Source organism: Schistocerca cancellata, chromosome 1 (genome assembly GCF_023864275.1).
Source record: "Schistocerca cancellata isolate TAMUIC-IGC-003103 chromosome 1, iqSchCanc2.1, whole genome shotgun sequence".
Taxonomy (NCBI): domain Eukaryota; kingdom Metazoa; phylum Arthropoda; class Insecta; order Orthoptera; family Acrididae; genus Schistocerca; species Schistocerca cancellata.
Window position 1 is genome coordinate 1,202,439,837 of NC_064626.1, and position 24,587 is coordinate 1,202,464,423.

Below are 24,587 nucleotides of genomic sequence, written 5' to 3' on the forward strand. Positions count from 1 at the left end.
CAACGTACGTCCTGCAACGCCGTTACCCAAGCGCTGCGGACTTGTATACGCGCGACACTTGGTGTTTCCTTACAGTGTTGTGGACGTGTGTCAGCGTCCTGAGCTGCCGATCTCTCAGTGGTGTGGACGAGTTACTTCCATATCTCTGTGAATAAAAAAGTGTAGAGTATTTATCATACAACATATGCCCTTCAAAGCGTGTTCTCGTTTGCAAAGAATCTTGTTTTAAAATCTTGAATCGTTTATGAGATACGATGATTGATATCATTATTGAGATACGATGATTGGTATGACCACATGATTCGCGATGCGCAAGGAAGACGTGAATGGGCGCGCCATAAGACAGTCCTTCGGATATAAAACCCAATAACCCTATCAATGAAATTTTCATAACTTATCTACATCTATGCTGAAGAGCCAAGGAAACTGGTACACCTAGTCCCAGGGGGTACGGGGTGGCGGCAGGAAGGGCATCCGGCCACCCCTTAAATTAACCTTGCCAAATCCGATTAACCATGCCGACCCTGCGTCATTTCGGGAAAAAAGCACAAGCAAAAGAAAGAAAGAAAGGAAAGAGCTGGTGCGGAAAGATATAGGTGTTCGTTCCTTCCGCATGCTATACGAGATTCTAATAAATGAGAATTGTGAAGGTGGTTCGATGAACCCTCTGCCAGACACTTCAATGTGATTTTCAGAGTATCCATGTAGCTGTAGATGCAGATGTACATGATGCCGTCCATCACATCATCCAGGATCTCAAATACGCTATTGCAGGGCCTGTGTACATGCGTATATGTGCGAAGGAACAGGCACTGCGGCGGCAACAGCTGTTATGAAATATACATGAAATGTATTCGCGGTTGCCAATGTGAGCAACCATCAGCTGTGTAATGCAATGATGACAATGAAAATGTGTGCCGCACTCGAAACCGCATATCCGGCTTATCGCGAGCGGTCGCCTTATCATTAGGATATCCTTGCACGAATCACGGCCAGACCTAAACTTACCTGTACTGGAATATACATAGTGGATATTCGAGTACAGGTCGTAGACACATGGTTGACGACATGTGGAAGTCTGAGCCTCTCCGTGAGTCGTGCTCAGATACCCTAATGGTAAGGCGACCATTCGCGATAAAGTGAAATCCGGGTTCTAGTCCTGGTCCGGCACAAATTTTCATTCTTGTCATTCTGTTGTATAGCTGATAGCTATCCCACAACTGCGAATACATGAAATATGTAGGATCTGAAATCTCTCTGTCATCGCCTCCTCTTTCCTTCTATGTACCTTTCTGAGAATACTTCTATAAGGTCCGCCTTCATTTATAATATCCACCCGATACAGATTCGTTTCCTCATTTTTATCAGATCGAGTAGTTGTTTTTGATCTCACTCTCTTCTCTGTGCCTCTTCGCGTTTCTCTCTCTCCAGCCAACCTATTCTTTCAATCGACCTCCACATCCATATTTCAAAAGCCTCCAGCCTTAGTCTTTCTTTCTTCCTTAGTGTCCGCGTTTCAGCTACATACAGGAAGGCACTCCATACATTTTATTAGACTTTTCCTTAAGTCCATATTGGATCAGAATATTCTCCTTTTCTTATCAAAAGCCTCTTTCGCCATTTCTATTCTGTTTTTAACTTCTGTTCTGCCCTTCCAGTCTGTTTACCTCCTGCTTCCGATGTGTTTAAGGCTTTGAACATATAATACTTCTCCCTTTAGCATAATCTTTTTATTTCCTACCAGTGCCATTTATTTTTTCATTTGCATTTATTTTTATTCCGTAAATCTTTCCTTTACTTTCAATGGTATACACTATATCATATAATTCTTTTTGACTGTTGCTAGAAAGACCATGTTGCCTGCAAACCTCGAACACTATATTCTTCTTCTTCCAGTTTTTACCACTTTTTTATTCAGTGGACAGTTGTCAACCACATTTTCAAACATAGATTGAAATGCATAAAAGAGAGAAGGCAGCTTTGTTTTACTCCTTTTCCTAGTTGAATCCGCTTGGTACTTTATGCTCTCACAATCAATAATGCTTTTTGGTTTAAAAATAATAAGTTAATAAGTCGTGTAGTTTTCCTGTTCACGGTCTTTTCTCTCGCTGCCTTCAAAGTCATCTTCTTCCTGTAGACCCTTTATATACTCCTACCTTCTTTGCTTAGTACTGTTTGCCATTTGAGCTGTTGATATTCCAACAGCTGTTTCTCTTTTCTAAAAAGGTCTCTCTAATTTTCATTGGTTTCTTTCTATTTCTATTAAATTTGAGGCAGCACTCTGAAATTAGGAAATTAGTTATCACTACTACAAATACATGCTAAATGTTTTTCTCGTCGAAGCCCTTCATTAAATTGTTGATACTTCATCACTAAGAAAACCATGAAAAAGTTGCCTAATATGCTGGTCATTGAGACGTTGGGGCTTAATATGTCGATCACTGAATCATATATTTAGCTTCTGGGGACTTTTTAAGAACTACTACCTGGAGAAAAACACTTTATTACCCAGAGTGACTCTACTGTCCCCATCAACCTAGTTTCTTTCTTTTTGCAATTGTGAAACTACTTTCGTGACAGTGAATTGTCAGGCTGTGGGAATCTTTTTATCATCAGTTTCACATTGTAGGTATATCTCAGTACGAGAAGGCGGGCTCTTACGTATAAAGGCTTCGTTGTAACTGAAATAGCCATCTTGACAGTAATTTGTAAGTTATTAATGCCATTAGTTTTTGATTGCAGGAACTAACCTGGTATCTAAGGAACAATATTATGTTATTTTCATCTCTCGGCCACATCGGAAATGTTCGTAAAGTTCATACGTATTACAACTGTATTATTTAATAACTAATGAACTTTTCTAATTAATTTTTACCTTTATTACTTCTTTTACTGAAATCTACATATTTATTTATTTATTGTCCGCCCCCGGTAGCTGAGTGGTCAGCGCGGCAGACTGTCAATCCTAAGGGCCCAGGTTCGATTCCCGGGTGGGTCGGAGATTTTCTCCGCTCAGGGACTGGGTGTTGTTTTGTCCTACTGATCATCATTTCATCCCCATCGACGCGCAAGTCGCCGAAGTGGCGTCAAATCGAAAGACTTGCACCAGGCGGGCGGTCTACATGACGGGAGTTCCTCGTCACACGCCATTATTATTCATAATTATTACATATTTATTAACTATACTCTTCTTATCGTCAATGCATGACGCTGTGCCAGCACACAGTCATTGTTGGTAATTGCCACTGTGCATGTCTTCACAGTTCGGCGAATTTTCTCCATTTTGGATTGGTTTTCACTTTTTCTAATTGTGGTCTCTTGTCGCCACTAGTCCAGCGGAGCGATGTCTTCAAGGTGCTGGTGTGGGTGTGTGTTTCAGTGCTTGAGTTACGTTGCTCATTGAGTCATTTAGATGTTGATCTATTTTGCTGGAGTATCTGCTCCAGCACCATAGAGATTTACATCACTCTGCCGTCGACAACACTAAGTATTGTGCGGTGCTTTGTATAAGATTTTCTCGTTCACGTCCGGCTGTTCCTGCCAGTGTCTTTGTGATTTTATTTAATGTCTTTAATTTTTGTTCATTTAGCATGTTCGTGTGCTTTTATCCGTCAGAGAGCGGCCCTTTGTGAGATGTCAGTTTTTTGAATAGCTATTGTTTATTAGTTGCTAAATGAAATGTTCATATACGTAACTTTGGGTGGTTACTGAACAGGTATCTACAAGTTTCTGTTTTCCTTGCGTCTGCACAGCCTTAGCACATCTCATAATATTCAAACAGGTGTTCCAGGTATGCCGTCAGAATACTTTCCCCTTCTTCTAGACGCTTTGTTGGACTGGGTATTACCATACCATCAACATAGCGGAATTTCTGTTAAGTCGTTAATGATAAGTCACTTTTAATGATTACATGAAATAGCTGGAGATATTGACTCTTCTGGGACCTCATTTTTAGTAGAGAATCACAGCAGCAACAGACAAGTAAAAGGTCTACTTATTCGGCAACGGCACCGAACTTAGGACTCCTCAAGGACATAAAGATCTACAACAGCACAAAGAAGAAAAAAGGAAAACGAAATAGCAGAGCTATCCCACAAGAGCGTTGGCGTACATATGAGTGTGCCTTTATCATAGCACGCCGCATATGAACAACGTTAGCAGTAGGAGGCGGAAAGACGTCATTTCGCAGGCGTGAGTCGTTGGCTGTGGGAATCAGGCGGTGGCCATATTGTGTTACGGGCAGCGAGACGTGTGCCTCGCAATCAAGGCTGTCGTGAGCGCAGCGCCTTGTCTGTATGCAAGCCGCCTCGCACCTTGCAGGCGCCTCTAGACGCCAAGCGGAACGCCGTGTGGAGCAGGCAGCCGCGCGGAAGCAGCACAGAAAACACAGCGCCGCCGCCTCCACAGCACAGACTCCTGCAAAGCGGCCGGTGCGCTGCTTCACAGCCGGCGCTACTGAGAGCGCTGTCGTGTGGGCGGAATGTGAGATCGTAAAGGAATCCTTATAGGGCGAATTTCAAACAGGTGGCACTGTGATGAAAGCAAGAATAGACAGGTTAACAACTGTTAGTTTAGTAAATAAAGTACCTTATTTGGAATGGCTACGTAATCCACTATGCTTTGAAGTACTGTTGGAGAAATACAGCTACAAGTACACTTTCTTTTTCTTTGTTGAGTCATCAGTCTTCCGACCGGACTGATGCTGCTCTCGCCGAATTCACCTTCTCTACCAACCTTTTCTGCTCTGAGTAGCACTTGCAACCTACGTCCTCAATTATATGCTGGGCTTATTCTAATCTCTGTCTTCCTCTATAGTTGTTGCCCTGTAGTATCATGGAGTCATTGCCTGATGTCTTAAGTGGACCACACCGTGGTTCAGGTCGGAAAAAATCGATTTTCGGTTTTCATCATATTTCGATAGATTAAGGTTTTATTTAAGTACTCTGAAAAGGATTTTGCTGAGAAAAAATTGTTTTCGAGCATTTAAAGAGCATTTCCCTCCCATGTGTTTTTATGTGCGACGCCCACTTTTCAGCATATATTTTAGAGCTTTATATCCCCTACGATGCACTTTAGGGATTTTTTATTTTACTCCTGAGTGTGTGGTCTATCCTTGGAATGCAACGGTCGGTATTGTTTCTGGTGTTTGCTTTCAAACACGTGATTAGTTTTGTTCAAGTGCGACTGCGAGTAGTTGTAATAGTTACGTTTGCAGTGCTTGTTTTTTTTTTTGTTGTGTTTGTAGAAGAAGAAACGTAAAGGCATTTTCAAGAAACGACAATCTGGAGGAAACAAGTTTAGAAAGCTTTCTGTACAAGAGGTTATGTCGCCTGGCAACGACGTTTCTAATTGTAATCCTTCAACAAGTGTATCATCAAAGAGGCTCACACCATTTCAAGAGAGATACAACGAATTAACTGTAAGTGACAAGGGGTGCTGTAACATTATTATAAAATTGAGATTATTATCAGATGTAATTTCTAAATTTGTACAATGTAGACAGTCTGGTGAGTCACAGAGTGTGAAAATTTGTGAGAGTGTCAGTGGGAGAAAAGGCCTAGCTATTGCTCTGGATTTAAATTGCACTAAATGCTCAGCTGTGATTTCATTTATGATTTCTTCAAATCCAGATGCAACTGGCCCTTATGAAATCAATACTAGATTAGTTTATGCCTTACGATTCATTGGCAAGGGCATGGCTGCAGGGAGAACATTTTGTTCAGTGATGAACTTACACAACCGCCAAACAAATTTGAAAAACTGACTGCAATGGTAAAGAAAGATGTATGTGAGGTCAATGAGGAAAGCATGAAACTGGCTGCTAGGGAAGCAGTGGAAGAAAATGGTGGATGTTTAGATATTGCAGTTGCACTTCATGGAAGTTGGCAGAAAAGAGGACATACTTCTCTCTTAACCGCAAGCAAAAATATTTCTAAAGTTTTTTCTTTAAAGTCAATTTCCCGTAAACTAAAATTTTCAGTACACATGCCCATTATATCAGAAACTATCGTAGATAAATGAATGAAATTTACAGAGACTCTGGATAACATAACAAACCACCTCTGCTTCTAAATTCGTTAATATTCCCCCATTAGGAAGTTCACAAAAAATATTTTCTGTAGAAAAACGTAACATTTTTTGTTAATAAATTTTAAAAACTATTTCATAAAAACTATAAAATGGAGAAAGTAGATTTTAGTACAGTTGACTCTATTTGCATCATGTAACATACAGTAAAAATATGAAGGTCCTGCATGAAATAGTTTTTTTCGGAAATGGTTTTACTTGCCTAAATTAACATGGGTTAGACAGGCAGGGTGTGGTCCGCTTAACAGATGTCCTATCATCCTGTCCCTTTTCCTTGTCAGTGTTTTCCACATATTCCTTTCCTTTCTGATTCTGCGCAGAACCTCCTCACTCCTTACCTTGTCAGTCGACCTAATTTTCACATAAAAAGTCAATTCGTGTTCGAAACCATAACTTCAATCTTGATCTCGAACCTAAGCAGGGTCCTCACCTAAGTGCTACTAAAATCGAGTATCCTGATTTAAATTAACAATTCTGGCATTCATGCGTTTTAAAGTGATTTGTCTAAAGTAAAAGGAGTGGCAAAAGTTAAAGTAAGAGTAAAATTTGGGTGCTTTGATTATGAACTACTCCTAGTAAAACTGTTAAGGTAGGAAGTACAAAAACTTTAAAGATTTATCAACAGGAAAGTGAATATCTTAATTATTTAAAAGCTAAAACCATAAAAGTGAAGTTGGATAACCTTTTGCTAAAGTATCCTTAGTTTGTTATAAAATATAGTTTTGTAGGATTACAGTGCAAGGTTGTGTGTATATAATTTCAGAGAATACCTGCTTCACAGGTGATTAAAGTACATGTACATTTATATCTTTAATGAACCTATTAGCGGTAGTACTATTACAAGTGAAGTTATGCACATTTTCAAAGATAGTGTAGTTTTGGTATCCATCATGAAAGGTTCATTTTGAATTTAATTAATCCTAGTACAGCATTTTATTACCTTCCAAAGTAATTTAAATGAATGATTAGCTTTTAGAGATAGTTTTAACTTTTTAAATAATCAAAGAACGTTAGCTATTGAAACTATACCAGTTGATGTGTCCCCATCATATTGTCCTCCTATTAAGAAGAAAGTGAACTATTACTGTTACTAAGGAAAATTGCTGTATGCAGAGGAGCTTAAACAGTGTGTTAAAGATGTTATTTATCTTTATTTGTGTTATTCATGTCAGTCACGATAGAGGTCTGTCATGTCCGAAATTAGTTCTGCACATCATACAGTGAAGTTTCAGTATTTTGATTAAGTAATGCTAATGATTGTGGCCGTCATTAGTATGAGTTCGGTGCGATTTTTCTCCCCATAATTAACTGGTGTGTGTGTTATTTGTAACCACTGCTACACACAGTACAGAGTGCACTGTGTCAGTTTGTATCCTGTTTGCTTTTCAAAGGGAAATCTCAACAAAAGTAGCTTCAATACCTAAGATCCAATTTTCTCAAATATACAGGGCTATTACAAATGATTGAAGCGATTTCATAAATCCACTGTAGCTTCATTCATTGACATATGGTCACGACACACTATAGATACGTAGAAAAACTCATAAAGTTTTGTTCGTCTGAAGCCGCACTTCAGGTTTCTGCCGCCAGAGCGCTCGAGAGCGCAGTGAGACAAAATGGCGACAGGAGCCGAGAAAGCCTATGTCGTGCTTGAAATGCACTCACATCAGTCAGTCATAACAGTGCAACGACACTTCAGGACGAATTTCAACAAAGATCCACCAACTTCAAACTCCATTCGGCGATGGTATCCGCAGTTTAAAGCTTCTGGATGCCCCTGTAAGGGGAAATCAACGGGTCGGCCTGCAGTGAGCGAAGAAACGGTTGAACGCGTGCGGGCAAGTTCCACGCGTAGCCCGCGGAAGTCGACGAATAAAGCAAGCAGGGAGCTAAACGTACCACAGCCGACGGTTTGGAAAATCTTACGGAAAAGGCTAAAGCAGAAGCCTTACCGTTTACAATTGCTACAAGCCCTGACAGCCGATGACAAAGTCAAACGCTTTGAATTTTCGGCGCGGTTGCAACAGCTCATGGAAGAGGATGCGTTCAGTGCGAAACTTGTTTTCAGTGATGAAGCAACATTTTTTCTTAATGGTGAAGTGAACAGACACAATGTGCGAATTTGGGCGGTAGAGAATCCTCACGCATTCGTGCAGCAAATTCGCAATTCACCAAAAGTTAACGTATTTTGTGCAATGTCACGTTTTAAGTTTACGGCCCCTTTTTCTACTGCGAAAAAAACGTTACAGGACACGTGTATCTGGACATGCTGGAAAATTGGCTCATGCCACAACTGGAGACCGACAGCGCCGACTTCATCTTTCAACAGGATGGTGCTCCACCGCACTTGCATCATGATGTTCGGCATTTCTTAAACAGGAGATTGGAAAACCGATGGATCGGTCGTGGTGGAGATCATGATCAGCAATTCATGTCATGGCCTCCACGCTCTCCCGACTTAACCCCATGCGATTTCTTTCTGTGTGGTTATGTGAAAGATTCAGTGTTTAAACCTCCTTTACCAAGAAATGTGCCAAAACTGCGAGCTCGCATTGAAACGTCCCCTTTGAATAATTTATACAAGACTGTGCTTAAACTGACACACAATATTTTTAGCGCAACGCAATTTGACTATCAAAGATCCCTGCAAAAGAATGGCCCTGAGTAACATTAAACTATACCTTTCAGAAATCACTTACCTCTCAAAAATCTTCATTACTCGAACTACTCTAATACAGCGAGCGCCACTACTGCCATCTAAATAAAAGATTCAAACTACGGAAGGCACTAACTACTGATAGGGATAGATAGCAAATGAAAGATATTAATAGAGAACAAACAATTTCAAAACTCCGCCATCTCTCTCCTCACATCCACCACTGCTGGCAGCTCACCTCCAACTGCCCAACGCTATGCGCTGTTAACATCCAGCTACCCAACAATACAATGGCAGACAACAATGGAAACTAGCCACAGACTGCACACAGCACAGCCAGTGATTTTCATACAGAGCGCTACGTAGCGTTGCCAATAAGAAAACATAAACAGCCTACTTACATAAAGGAAACATAAACAGCCTACTTACATAGCCCCCATGCTCCCCACAAAAAATTTTACAAATTTTTTTGGGAAGTGGCCAATAATGATTTGATAAAATTTTTCATAATTACAATAACTAAGAAATCAAATGCACACACTTATTGATACAATGTTGGTCAAAAGCTAAAATTTTCTCACAGTCCATAAAGATAGTCCTGATCATTCATCATAATAGTAATTACAGTTTTTTTTCACAAAGCTCATTAGTAAAAGAAATTGCACACAGAAGTAGTGGATTTCCATGCAGTCTTGAAGAAGTAGTGTTGTCCTCCCAACGGAAAGACAGTGCAGACTCTTGACATGCTGACAGGTAATGGGCCACAATGGAGCAAACCCACAGCAGAGTCATTCGAAGTTTTGAAGAATATTGGTAGGTAGGTCATCACAGAGCAGACCCACTGGAGTCCTGGTAGAGATTACAGTATTGGTGGGCCACCAGAGGTGCAGACCCACTGCAGCCCTTGTAGAAATAATGATATTGGTGAGTCATCAAAGATGCAGACCCACTGTAGTCCATGTAGAGACGGCTAGCAGCCATCTGTTGCAACTGTGCAGGTGCACATTCACCATCGAAGAGTCTTGCGGAGAATATAGCAGGTCCATAATCACCACTTGTGCACTCACAAAGTTTTTTGGAATTGTCCTTAGAACCAGCAATGCTGTTATCCAGTCCCTTGCTGATTTATTAACACACGTGCAAACACTATCAGTCCCTACTTCTCACATATTGTCCATATACTATGACCAACAGAAACGAGTGCAGTGAAATGTAACTTACAAGTTACTTAATTTGATTAACTGGTGTCAATTACAATATTATAACATGAGAATACAATTACAAAGGTACAAAATACATCTTAAAAAACATAACAATACAGATAACATTTGTAGTACAGGCTTTACAACAGAATAGAAATAAACATATACATCAGAGTTACAGGAATTATGACATAAGTAAATACATAAAAGATCAGAATAATTTTTGAAACATCAACTTTACACATGAGCATTAAAACAAAACAGAATAAATAATGTCTAAACATCTTTACAAAGAAAATAACATATTATTAATGCCAATTATATTTGAGGATAACAGTATTCCTCATCATAGTGAATGTAGCTTAGTATTAGAAGAAGAAAAAATTCTATGAAACTACACAGAGACAGGAAGAAAACAAATCCACAAGGGTACACAAGCACATAGTGGGATAACACAAAAGGAAAGGACAGGGTTTGTTTTCAGTGTAACATTTGGTACTGCAGTCCAACCCAAAACTTCATTCTATAGATCGTTCCTCTTATTTAGACATTTGCTCCAGCCAAAAAAAAATCCTATCCAAGCATGGTTTCTGTATTTTTCTCGCATAACCTCTCAGTGCATTTCTTCAAATTCATCGCAACTCATTCTCTTATAGACTACCCCCTCTTAAGCTAACTTAAATCTACTGAGCTCAGATGCTAAACTAAGGGACGAGGCAATGCAGCAGCATAAAACAATTAACACAAACATCAAGGACAAAATTTTAAATAGGCAAAGCAATTGCAGTACTACAACTAATATAAGGCACTGTGCAGCAAACAAGAAAAATACATCAGTAGTAAACTGGCTTAGCAGAGTAACACAAAGTCAAATTCAGTAACACTATGCCTGGCAAACAGCAGTAACTTAAACCTAAACATGACATAGCACAAGCAGAAAAAATATTACAGTAAAAAGAACAATGCAGAAAAGGGAAATGTCTATTCACATCTTAATGTCTATGTAATTAAAGTGGTGCACCACAAAAACTAATTCTCCAAAAAATTACCAAGTACTCGAAAAGAAAATTATATATGTAGTTACTGTTATTAGTCCCATCTTATTGTTCTTTCCATTCCAAAGCTCCTTTTTCGAAGAATGTGGATCATAAAATAATTATCTAATAGATCTGTTGACAGAAAGTTTGCACATGAGCAAATGCATTTTATTTTATTTTATAAAACCAATGCTGCAACACAGCTGGAAACTAGATATCAAATGAAATAAGCAACTATGAAAGGCAAAGCATAAAAATATCATTCAATAGTCATGTGACATTTCATAGTTAATAGAAATTCTCTCAACTCTCGTAGAAAGACACTTGTCATAATCAGGTGTGCAGATGTACGAATATTTCCCATCAATTCATAAGCATTTCAGTAATTAGCACAAAGTACGAATAATCATATGTTTTCAAGTAATGAGCTTGTCATATTTGCGATGCTTTCTACAAAGAAATGTCAATAGCAAGGTTAATGGTCTCTTTTTTTTTCTCCACCTCTGTCTCTGTAAGGCGCACACACTAATGGCTTTCTTTTGTCAGACGACTACCTCTCAGCTGGGCGCCCAAAACGCATTACGTCAAGGTCACTTACCTTTCTTACTGAAATATTTATGACAGCAATTTCCGCTACAGTGGTAGTCTCATATAAAAAATTTCCCCGGTCGAGAATTTACGCTGCAAATGTGTAGAAACAAAATCCTATGAATATAACAGTGTTCAAAACGTTTTCATCGGCATTGTGATGCATTTACGCATATACACATATTTCATAACTCTTAAAGTACGATTCTTGATTTCCAACATCCTTTATCACAAGTCAGAGTCCCTAAACACTACTCATTATTCCTTACCTTATTCGTCGACACTTCTTCAATATTTCATCATAACAGCTACGTAGCATAATCAAATAACTCATATAGCATCAGCTTATTGATCATAAACATACCACAACAGCATAATACACATAGTCATCGTAATAATAACATCATAACACCTCAGTCAACACTCAAAATCGTCGTAGCTTCCTCCAATAATTTCAAAACCTAAAAAAAATTCTCTGCTCATGTCAAAAGTGTCATCTGCCTCAAACGTACTTTAAAAATCGTGATCCCATACCAAATACATCATTCAAAGCTCTCATAGTATCACAATGGTTCCGAAAAATATGAACAGTTCACAAAGTACAGACAAAATACTGTTTCATAAGTGTGAAGTTATCCAACTGTGTAATTGCGTAAACATGTGTCACTGATGTAGTAAAAAAATGTTTATCTCTCAGTTAAATGATCAGATAGGTGTGTAATTTATGTATTAGAGAAATATGGTACCGATGTGTAAAGTTGTATAAGCAAATACCATATTAGCTAGGGCTCCTTGTGCTTGCCAAACACATGGTACACAAAGTAGGCGTGTACCCCCCTGAGGATTATTGTAATTATACCCTCAGGTGTTACAGATTACAAGAATGGAATGAAATGTATTACGGAAAACCTTTGTATCATTGTACTTCAAATATCTTTAAAAATAAATGATTTAAGTACAAAATTAATCACTCAAATACGTGTCCTGTAGCGCTAAACTGTGCGTCTTGTTGTAAGATAATCTCTGTGGAAGTGTCGTAGTTATCGTCCTCCGAAAGCTAAGTTCTGCAGAAGTCAATGTACTTACCTCATGATAAACAAAAGTGAAATGCTTTGCGTATAGATATCTTAGTTATTACGCTTATTGTTGTGATGAAGAACGTACTGTGCTGTAACGTATTGTTGCGCTACGAAAGAGGCTGTCTCATTGTAGATATACCACAAAAGTTACTACTAAAACATGTTTTACTTTCCAGAATAATACAGAAAAACTGTGCAGATATGAAACAGAAACACCGCAAACAGATTCTGAGTCTGACAAAGCATACTAGTAATGTAAAGTGAAAAGTTATATGGCAAAGACAAAGTAAAAAGGCAGATTATCTTTCAATAAACGGTTTTACATGTGAAATGTGGTGTAAACCTTTACTCTTCCTAGTACGCAGAGTTTCAATTTCAACGCAATTGTCATGTGGTATACGTCGGATTCTGTACGGTCCATTGTAAACTAGAAAGAATTTGTGACTCAAGTGTTTCTTCTTATGTGACAATGAATGAGCTTTAATGAGAACTTTCTGACCAATATACAATTCCTTTGCATTTGCTTTACCGTGTAGTTTTCTCCTTTTGTCTGCTGCAGATTTTATATTTTTAAGAGCCAAATCAATTATGTCTTTGTGTCGAAGTTTACGTGTATTCGGGAAAGGTACAAGCTCTCTGATTCTGTTCGGTGGTTCTTCATTCTTTAGTACAAGAGTAGGTGGTAAAGCAGTGGAATCATGAGGCATTTCATTCAGCACATTTTGAAATAAGTGTAAATATCTGTCCCAATGCTGATGATTTCTGTGACAATAAAGTCTGCAAAGCTTGTTGATTTCTTTCATAATCCGTTCAGACGGGTTACAATGTGGTGAGTACAACGAAATAAATACAGGTTTGATTTTATGATTCTGAAGCATGCGTGACCAAACAGCAGATCTGAATTGCGGTCCGTTATCTGAAATGACTTTACTAACGTGTCCAACTTCACGTAAGAAATTTTTAACAAAGGCGTTGGATACAGACCGTCCAGTGGCTTTACGTAACGGAGTGAAAGAAACAAATTTTGAAGTAAGTTCAACAGCGACTAGAACGTACGAAATCCATTCGATGTGCTGACAAGGGGTCCCAAGAGATCAACAGCAGCAAATTCTTTTAATTTAGAAGGAATAATAGGAAACAACGGAGCACGATGTGAGATAGTAGATGGTTTCGCCTTTTGACAAAGTTTACAAATAGACAAGACTCTTCGAATTCGCTTTTCCATATTGTTAAAATAACAAGTCGTTCGAAGAATATGATAACATTTTCGTGGGCCAAAATGTGCGTAGCTGAAATGAATGTACCAAATGAGCTTATTAACAAAATCGTCTGGAATGCAAAGTACCCATAGCTTGTCATCAGCAGTGCAGCGTTTGAAGAGTATGTTGTTTCTAACCAGGTAATAATGCCGAATCTGAGTGTCTGTCTTTTCATGCCATTTACTTTTGATGTCTTTCCAAATCGGATCTTTATCTTGTTCATGAACAATGTCCTTTAAAGATGTGGTGATGAAGTTGTCAAAGGCGACTTTCTGAATCTAAAGAATACTGAAATTTTTCTCGAGGTTGCCTTCTGTGTTACTTTTCTCAAGCCCAGCCGGTGCGCGTGACAGCGCGTCCGCAACAATGTTCTCCTTGCCGGGAATGTAGACTATTGTGAAGCGGAATTCTTGCAGAAACAATGCCCAACGTTTTAACCTATCATGATTTAATTTTGAAGACATAAGAAATTGTAATGCACGATGATCACTGTATACTTTTACGTGCTTACCAGAAAGAAAGAAACGGAATTTGTTAAATGCCCAAACGATAGCTAAAGCTTCTAATTCAGTAACGGAATAATTTTTTTCGGATTTTGTTAGCACTCGGCTAGCAAAAGCAATGGTTTTCTGAACAGTAGTGTCATTTTCTGTGGCTTCTTGAAATAAATGAGCACCAAGACCGACTTTAGAAGAATCCGTGGTAAAGCAGAAATCTTGTGACAGATCTGGATGAGCTAGTATTGGCGCGTTAAGTAGCGATTCTTTCAAAGAATTGAATTCCAACTGTGCTTGTTCGTCCCAGTTCCAAATAGTATTTTTTCCAGTGAGAGAACAAAGTTTTGGTGTAACTAGAATTTGCATATTCAGAAAACGACGGTAAAAATATACGAGACCTAGAAAACTGCGGACTTGTTTCTTTGTGGATGGAACTGGAATGGCTCTGATTGCTTCTAACTTTTCAGGATCCGGCTGAATGCCTTCAGAAGAAATAATATGTCCCAAAAACCTCACCTTTGACCTACCGATTTCAGACTTTTCCAAGTTAACTATAATTCCAGATTCTGCAAAAATACGTAACAAACTGTTGAGGATGCGATTGTGTTGTTCCCATGAAGCTTCTGCTATCAGAATATCGTCCACATATAAGGTGATGTGACGTTTTAAGAACTCAGGTAATATAGAATTTAGCCCGCGAATGAATGCTGCCGAAGAAATGTTCAAACCAAAAGGAAGTTTCCGAAACTGATAACAAACGCCGAAACCAAGGAAGCTGTGTATTTTCTGCATTCTGGATGAAGTTTGATCTGATAAAAGCTGGATCTGAGATCAATGGAAGACAACACTTTTACACCATTAAAATTTTGAAGAAGTTCTTCCATCGTCTGCGGCCTGTCTGTTTCAGGAATAATGATAGTATTGATTTGTCTCGAATCTAAGATACGCCTGATCGATCCATTTTTCTTCTCAACAACATGTAACGGATTGTTGTATGAGCTTACTGCAGGCTCAATAATGCCCTCGTCAAGCATAGACTGTATTTCTGTTCTAACACGGTCCCTATAATGTGCTGGAATTACGTATGGTCTAACACAAAATTTAGTATGCTCACAAACACGAAATTGGTATTGAAATCCCTTGATTGTTCCTGTTTTGCAAGTAAAAACTGTGGAATGTGCTTGTAAAATCTCAAAAAGGCCCTGCCTATCAGTGTCATTACAATTCTCAATTGTTTGAATTTTATTCTGAATTAACTCATTAATTTCAAATATGCCGTCGATATCATCCCTGTCAGTACTTGCAGAGTGATTGTTAGTGTCTAGTTCCATAGAAAATTCCGAACTGTTGCCTAACAGAAGGTAAAGCCGATTAATTTCCTCGTCATCGTTTGAGAGCCAATCTTCAAATTTCAAAGCTATTGACTTACTTTCTTTCTCTAAACTTATTTCAGCATCGTGAAAGCTTAAGATTGCTTTGTATTCATTCAAAAAGTCTACTCCCAGTATAATTTCCGTCAACAATAATGGAACAATAAGAAAGTTCATAAAGAAGCTGTGGCTTTGACAAAAGAATTCTAAGTTGGTTTGTTGGCGTACATCTACACTTTTTCCAAAGATTGCACCTTGTAATTTAATCTTACGTAACGGAAGTGTGGGGCAATCGTTCGATTTGTGGCACTTGCTAAAAGCTGTTTCACTAATTACTGAAATGGGACTGCCAGAGTCAAGTACTGCCGTAAATTTTACGTCATTTACAGTAATGTGAAACACAGGATATGCAATGTTGTTACGTGTTACGTCGTGTTCCTGGAGTAAGATGTCCCTAATGTCTTCCATTTTTACGTAATTACTAGCTACGGCAGCTGCTTCGTCAGTTTCATAAATAAGTTTTGTGGCTGCCAGCGGTGTGAGTCATTGCCTAATGTCTCTTTGTTGGCGCGCGTCGTTATTGGGATTTGGAGACCTAACTTCTACAAATTCACGTTGCCCAGAGGGCCCAGCTCTGTTAGAAATCCGCCAGTTCTGATGAAATTCACGTCTGTCGTTTTGTCGGTAGTTTACATAGTTTCTTTCTTGTCTGTCATGTGGTGGAGAATTTCTCCCTGAGTCGTAACTGCACGCTGGACTGTTGCGTCTGAAGTTATTCTGTCTCCCTTGATAATAGTTATTTTGGTTCCCATATTGTCTGTTTCTCAGATTGTCTCTGTGATAGTCATTACCGTGGAGAGGTGATCTTTCCCTGTAATTATTACTACTCTGCCAACGGTTGTCATGCGGGTGGTGTCTGTTTTGGTCACGATTTACGTTATAAGAATAGCCTTGTCGTGTATTATTTCTGTCATTGCGGAGTTGTGACAGATGTGACCTGTAATTGTTGTACTCCTGTTTTCGCGTTCTGCGGCTGTCTGTGTCAATTTCTAATTCTTGTAAGAGGCCATGAAAAGCTCCAATGTCGTCTTTACAACGCCCTGCTAAAATAATATGTCGTAAATGTTCAGGCAGTTTGATTAAGCAAATGCGGATGAGTTCTGAGGGGCTGTATGGGTTTGACAGATACTGATTCTTGTGCAACATGTCTTCAAAATATTTCACAAGACTGGAAAATTCAGATTGTTCGAAATGTTTCATCATTATGATGCTATGTTTTACTCAGTCTTGTGTAGCCTGAGACCAATATGCTGAGAGGAAGGCATGATAAAATTCTCCTTCACTGTGACAATCGTGAATGACCGATCGCATTCTTAGAGCTGGTTCATTCTCCAAGTAGCCACACATAAATTCTAACCTGTGCTCCAATGACCAGTTGGGAGGAAAACAATGAGAGAATTGATGGAGCCACGCTTGTGGATGAATGTCGTTGGCAGAATTCTTAAACGTTTTGAATTTACGTGTAGTAATGAACAGCTTATAGTCAAAATCATCATGTCGGCGAGTCGCATGTCGGTCATTTTTACGTCGTGTCGGCGGTTCCATCTCAAAATTCGGTGCACATTGCGAATTTCTTTCATAACTTCCGAAATGCCCTGTGTTATTATTTTGTGGCTGTTCCATATTTCTATGTCCCTCTTCCCGTATTGGAGCGCGAGTGGCCTCTGAAATACGTAATTCTTGTATTACCTGTGTCAGCTGATCTTGTACTTCCCGGATTTCTCTTTGGTGTTGCGTATTAATTTGATTCTGATTTTGTTTGAATTTCCTAATTTGTTCGCACTCTTCTGTGTCAGTGATGGCCACAGGTCTTGTGTCATTCAGATCATCATCTACCTTTGTAGTTAAGTTAGTGGCCTGATCCGAAAGTTCGGCTACTTTCTCCGATAGTGAACATATTTCCTCAGTGTGTTTTTCTACTGTGTCCTTTAAGTTTTCCTGAGTTTTTTGCAAGTTGCGTAACCGAATCGGTAGATGCAACTGAGTCCATTTTAGCTTGCAAGGTCTCATGATTTTCATGAACAATGGTTTGCAGTTCTTTTATGGCTGCTTCGTGATTCTGTAATGCATTTTCATGCCGCGAAAAAATTTGTGTTTTTACGTCATTACAGACTTTATCACATTTCGATTCAATGTTATGTAACTTAGTAGTTAAATCGTCACGTGTTTGTTCAAGTGTGGTGTGAAGATTTTGTTCCATTGCGTCTAACTGTTGCTGTGTTTGTCTCTGGTGTTGTTCCATTGTGTCTAACTTTTGAAGATTTTGTTCCATTGTGTCTAACTGTTGCTGTGTTTGTTTCTGATTTTGTTCCATTTTTTGCATTGATTGCAATTATAATGTATTAGTGTCTGGAATCTGTTTCTCTATGATTTTTGGCAGTGCATTATCACCGGCAACATTCACATTTTGACAAGCAGAAAATGTGTCTTGACTCATTAGAGAAAACGGTGAGGACCCAAAACCTAAGTCTACAGTATTTGCAATATTGTGTTCTATCATTTCGGATTCCTGAGGCGAGCTGTTGCCGACCGATCGATCGATAATGCTTCCCTGTTCACTACCTGTTTGACTGTCTACGCCATTATTTGCCTCCCACTCCATTTCCCTATGCACAGTTACCAAATTACTACTTCGAATGTCTGTTAATTCACTACACAGTCGTGCTGATAAGCTACGCTCGTCGTCACTATTATTTCTCAATTTACTTTGGAGCCTAGTGTTACGTTTTTCACACGCCATTATTGTGACAATATTTCACACGATAACACAGAAAAACACAATTTGAAGAGCAAAAATAAGAGAACACATTAACATAGCACTGAAAATAATACCTAGTTAATTGCAGCATCGAAATACTTGGTGCAAATCTACATGCATGCCACAACTGTTTTACTGTGCAACAATGAAAAACCACAACTACCAAGGAAATTCTCTCTATAATTACGCGCTAGCAATAAACAAAAGCTACACTAAATACACAAACTACAAGAAAAAATCAGAAGATTCCAGTGAGGTATCCTCGGCTAAGGGTCGACATATGAAACGTCCCCTTAGAACAATTTATACAAGACTGTGCTTAAACTGACACACAATATTTTTAGCGTAACGCAATCTGACTATCAAAGATCCCTGCAAAAGAATGGCCCTGAGTAACATTAAACTATACCTTTCAGAAATCACTTACCTCTCAAAAATCTTCATTACTCGAACTACTGCAATACAGCGAGCGCCACTACTGCCAGCTAAATAAAAGATTCAAACTACGGAAGGCACTAACTACTGATAGGGATAGTTAGCAAATGAAAGATATTAATAGAGAACAAACAATGTATTTACCTTAATATCATCACAAGTCATAATATATGTAATTTCAAAACTCCGCCATCTCTCTCCTCACATCCACCACTGCTGGCGGCTCACTTCCAACTGCCCAACGCTATGCGCTGTTAACATCCAGCTGCCCAACAATACAATGGCAGACAACAATGGAAACTAGCCACAGACTGCACACAGCACAGCCAGTGATTTTCATACAGAGCGCTACGTAGCGTTGCCAATAAGAAAACATAAACAGCCTACTTACATAAAGAAAACATAAACAGCCTACTTACAGCATCAACGATGCTTTCGAACTCATTGATGGGGTCATGCTGCGCCGAGTTTGGGAGGAACTTGATTATCGGCTTGATGTCTGCCGAATCACTAAAGGGGCACGTATCGAACATTTGTGAATGCCTAAAAAAACTTTTTGAGTATTTGTATGTGTGTGCAAAGCATTGTGTAAATACCTCAAATAATAAAGTTATTGTAGAGCTGTGAAATAGCTTCAATCCATTGTAATAACTCTGTACATTTCCAATCTAATGTGCCTAACTAGGCTTGCTACCGTTCATTTTTTGTCGAGCGGCGTGAACTTGCAATAGGTTGTGCAAAATAATTAACAAAAACTTTACAGGTCTTTAAAAGGTAAAATGTGAAGTGTTAACAAAACTGAAATGGCTACAAAGACGAACGAGGCTAGGTCAGAACGAGCGAAAAGAAGAAGTACCAAACGTACAAGGTGGCAGTAGTTCACTAGACGAGCGGACAGATGAAGCCACGGGATGGCAGCAGGATTACGTGGAGTGCCACACGCACGTCAATGATCAGATTCAGAAGATGAGCCCGTCGCAAATAAAACAAGGTATGAAGGACGACACGAATGGAGACTGTGGTTACATTAAAGACTCGACGGATATGTTCAGTTCATCGAAAGTCGAAAGTGAGCCGAGCAAAACACGAGAAGTAGAATCTGAGTATGAGGACACCTTAGAACAAGATAGAGAATAACCATTGAGCATGAATGTTGTCTGCACAAATTACAGCACAAGGTAGAAATATTAACAATCTGATTCAAACACAGGCAGGTGTAATTAAAACGCAGTAAACAGATCGAAAAAGTAGACACAGAAGTAGGTGTTGTGAGTAATGCAATCAAGGACTTAAAAACTGTAATAGATACTATCAATATCAATGTCGCCCATCTGCAGGGACAGATTAATGACATCAACAATAGATTTGATACCGAAATAATGAAGATTGAAGACACTGTAGAACCTCTGGTGGTAACAAAAGCTGATGAAATGTTTTCGACCTCAAAAGCATAATAGTAAAACCGAGCGAGGTGGCTAGCACACTGGGCTCGCATTGGGGAGGACGACGGTTCAATCCCGTGTCCGGCCATCCTGATTTAGGTTTTCCGTGATTTCCCTGAATCGCCCTAGGCAAATGCCGGGATGTTTCCTTCGAAAGGGCACGGCCGACTTCCTTCCCCGTGTTTCCTAATCTGATGAGAGCAATGACCTCGCTTTCTAGTCTCCTCCCCCAAAACAATCCAACCCAACCCAAAATAGTAAACAAAGGTAAAACTGAAATTTCTCAATTTTGACAAATGGTGAACGATTCGAAAAAACCGGCCGGGTTGGCCGAGTGGTTCTAGGCTCTTCAGTCTGGAACCGCGCGACCGCTACGGTGGCAGGTTCGAATTCTGCCTCGGGCATGGATGTGTGTGATGTCCTAAGGTTAGTTAGGTTTAAGTGGTTATAAGTTTTGGGATACTGATGGCCGCAGATGTAAAGTCGCATAGGGCTCAGAGCCATTTGAACCATTTTTGATTCCAAAAAGGAACAGAGGAAACAAATGATAACATGCGAAACGAAGTGTGAACAGAACACTTCCCAAATTAAAGGTAATGTGAGGGACACTGAACGAAAATAAGAGAAAAACCCTATTATGTCACTGATAGAATAACGTGTAGCAAATTGCTAGAGGGTGAAGAACTATTCGATCTGGTACAAAGGCGAAATGGATGGCAGCCATTAGTTTCTTGAAAAATTGTGAAAGGAATAGCGGAGAAGGAAAGTACAGATGTGGTCATCAGCGCATTAGCTGGCGATGTCTATGGCAGGAGGTAATCATGGCCAGGTTATATGACAACTGAGGCAGAAGCTCAATGAAAGAGTTTTGCGAAATGTGGTATTGGAAACTGACACATTTGAGAAACAAAAGAAAGGAATCCGAAATAGTGTGGGAACTGCTCATGGAGGATTCAGAACGCTATGTGGGAAGTAATCACAAGACCTTTTCGTAATTTTTGGAAAGGGTCGAAGACGAAGACCGCTGGAGAGCAAACCGTGATTACCGTCAAAATAATAATAGCCGGAATCGGGATAATCACGAAAATAATCAACAAAATGAGAATGAATGTTACCACGTAAACATGTCATTTTGCGGTAGAGGATTTGCTCCGCGAAACTATCAAACCCAAAATGACGCGGAAAACTAAGACCCGCGTGTTTTATAGGCCAGATTCGTGCGGGGATTAAAATAATAAAAACTGGAATCGGGATAATCACGAGAATAATCAACAGAATGAGAATGAATGTTACCACGTAAATATGATGCAAAGAGGTAGCCTAAGAGGTAGCCAGAGGTCGCGCTAACATGTAATTTCGCGGTAGAGGTTTTGCACCGCGAAACTTTCAAACCCAAAATGACGCGGAAAACTAAGACCCGTATGTTTTACGGGCTAGATTCGTGCGGAGAAATATTACCGCACCAACTAAAGAAATCATATCGGCCAAAATAAAGCGTATTTAAGACGCGATTAAGCGGCAGCGCAGCACTACAGGACTCTGTATGCAGAACAACAGGTACGCGCATAAGTGAGTCACTGGCGACAGGCTTGCTACAGGGGCGAGCGTGCAGACTGAGCAACCGTGCCCAATGAACTTTTTGGAAGGATCAGCTGTTCGTAGCGCGGCTGCAGTAACGGCAGCAGGGATAAGTGACGTCACAAGGGAATTCAGTGGACCTGTTCCGGTGGGAAGTATTACCGAAGTGAGAAAGGAATTGGAAGTGCTGTTAAGTAATAGCGCAAGGATCAGCTGTTCGTAGCGCGGCTGCAGTAACGGCAGCAGGGAGAAGTGACGTCACAAGGGAATTCAGTGGACCTGTTTCGGTGGGAAGTATTACCGAAGTGAGAAAGGAATTGGAAGTGCTGTTAAGTAATAGCGCAAGCATCGGCAACCAATCAAAGGCAGACAATTTGTGCGAAAAACAGTCTTCAGGGAATGGCGGTGTAGCGTGATGATTTGTGTAACGGTTTAAAGCAGTATGAGTGGGAAGAATTTAAAAAAAATGTTATACGCCAAGGAATTAGTAAAAGGGAGAAACGACAGTGGAAATGTCGAAAATAGAGCGTTGTCCTAAAATAAAAAAAAGAGATGAAAGTAGTTACCACTGTGTAAGCTGGCGAGAAGCGATTTCAGATAAAGTGGTTGGTAAGGGAAAAAATGGCTCTGAGCACTATGGGACTTAACATCTGAGGTCAACGGTCCCCTAGAACTTAGAACTACTTAAACCTAGCTAACCTAAGAACATCACACATATCCATGTCCGAGGCAGGATTCGAACCTGCGACCGCAGCAGGCGCGAAGTTCCATACAGAACCTCCTAGAACCGCTCGGCCACACCAACCGGCGATTCGTAAGGGAGATGAAGGCACAACGCAAAGCAAGCCAGCTGCAGGCGTTAAAGAAACCGGTTTTAGAAACAGAAAAAATGGTCGGTATATGTAGGAATCTGGAGGTGGGTGAAATCCTAGATATTGCAACTGACGAAAGACTCATACGGTTAGCTGTTGTTGATGACAACATAGATTCAGATGAGGACGTACGAACTACTGAAATCCATGACGATGATACTAAATATGAAGTTAAGGTTGACATCATCAGAAGTGATATTGAAGGTAGCTTTGACGAAGAACTGCCTGTGACTTAAAATGAAATAGAAATTATAGGAAAGAGTCGAAATTTTGGAAATATGAAAACTGACGAAAGGTCAAAAGAGTTGTGTAAGAGTAGCGCTCATATTAGAATCAGATAGTGAATATGAAATAAATGATAGTTCATGTGAGGAATATGTAGAAATGGGAACAAAGTATTCTGGAAGATTATATATGACGGTAGTATCTGTTCCCGAAAGAACAGTTACCGTGGATGACCATGCAGCTTTGCTAGAAATGAAATGATAATTAAATGGACACCCTAGCTGCAAACAGGGGACATGTTGAAAATGTGTGCCCCGACTGGGACTCGAACCCGGGATCTCCTGGTTACATAGCAGACGCTCTATCCATCTGAGCCACCGCGGGCACAGAGGATAGTGCGTCTGCAGGGACTTATCCCTTGCACGCTCCCCGTGAGATCCACATTCACAACATGTCCACACCACTACATTCGTAGAGCGCCTAATAGATGTTTGCCCATCATACTCATTACTCGTGGCAGATTAATCTACAAAGTCCCGTACGAGGTCGGGCATAGCGTGTGCGTTCGCACAAGAAGATCAATGGCCGGCAAGCCATATTTTAACTATATATGACGGTAGTATCTGTTCCCGAAAGATCAGTTACCGTGGATGACCATGCAGCTTTGCTAGAAATGAAATGATAATTAAATGGACACCTAGCATGTCCCCAATGAAGTATATCAACGCCTGTTTGCAGCTAGGGTGTCCATTTAATTATCATTTCATATAATGGAAGATGTCTCTGAAAGCAAAATGAAGTCTCATCCAAACAAAATCTGGCAGTAAATATGGAACCAAAGAGAAAGAGCCACCAGACGATACGACTCCAGGGAAAATAATGATTAGTCGTGAAACACGTCTAAATCAGTAAGCTGAACAAACCCACAGACATATGTGGTTTGCCAGTAAATATATCTTGGAGCGATCTCATGGTCGAGCAAGATTTGTTATGGGAGGAACAAGAAAATGCAGAAAATAGGACGATCAAGCGAACTACGATCCCAGTCGAAATTTGCAGTATTAAATTGCAAGTAATTTTAGACACTGGATCCCAAATTAGTGCCATTTCACAATCTTTTTTTGAACACATTTCCAATCAACCTGGATTAGTTATGATGTCAGTAAATGGTGTGAAAATTGTAGGGGCAATTGGCAAATCCAGCTAGCCTATTCGAAGACAAAGTTTTGGTGAAATGTGAAATTAATGGGCGAAAATTTGAGCAAGACTTCCTTATTGTGCCTGAACTGAATATTGAGATGATTTCAGGTATCGATTTTTTAGATAAGGAAACAGTATTCGTTTATTGTTGTAGTGGGACTGTCAAAATTAATAATAAATCTGAAACTTCCTGGCAGATTAAAACTGTGTGCCGGGCCGAGACTCGAACTCGGTCCCGAGTA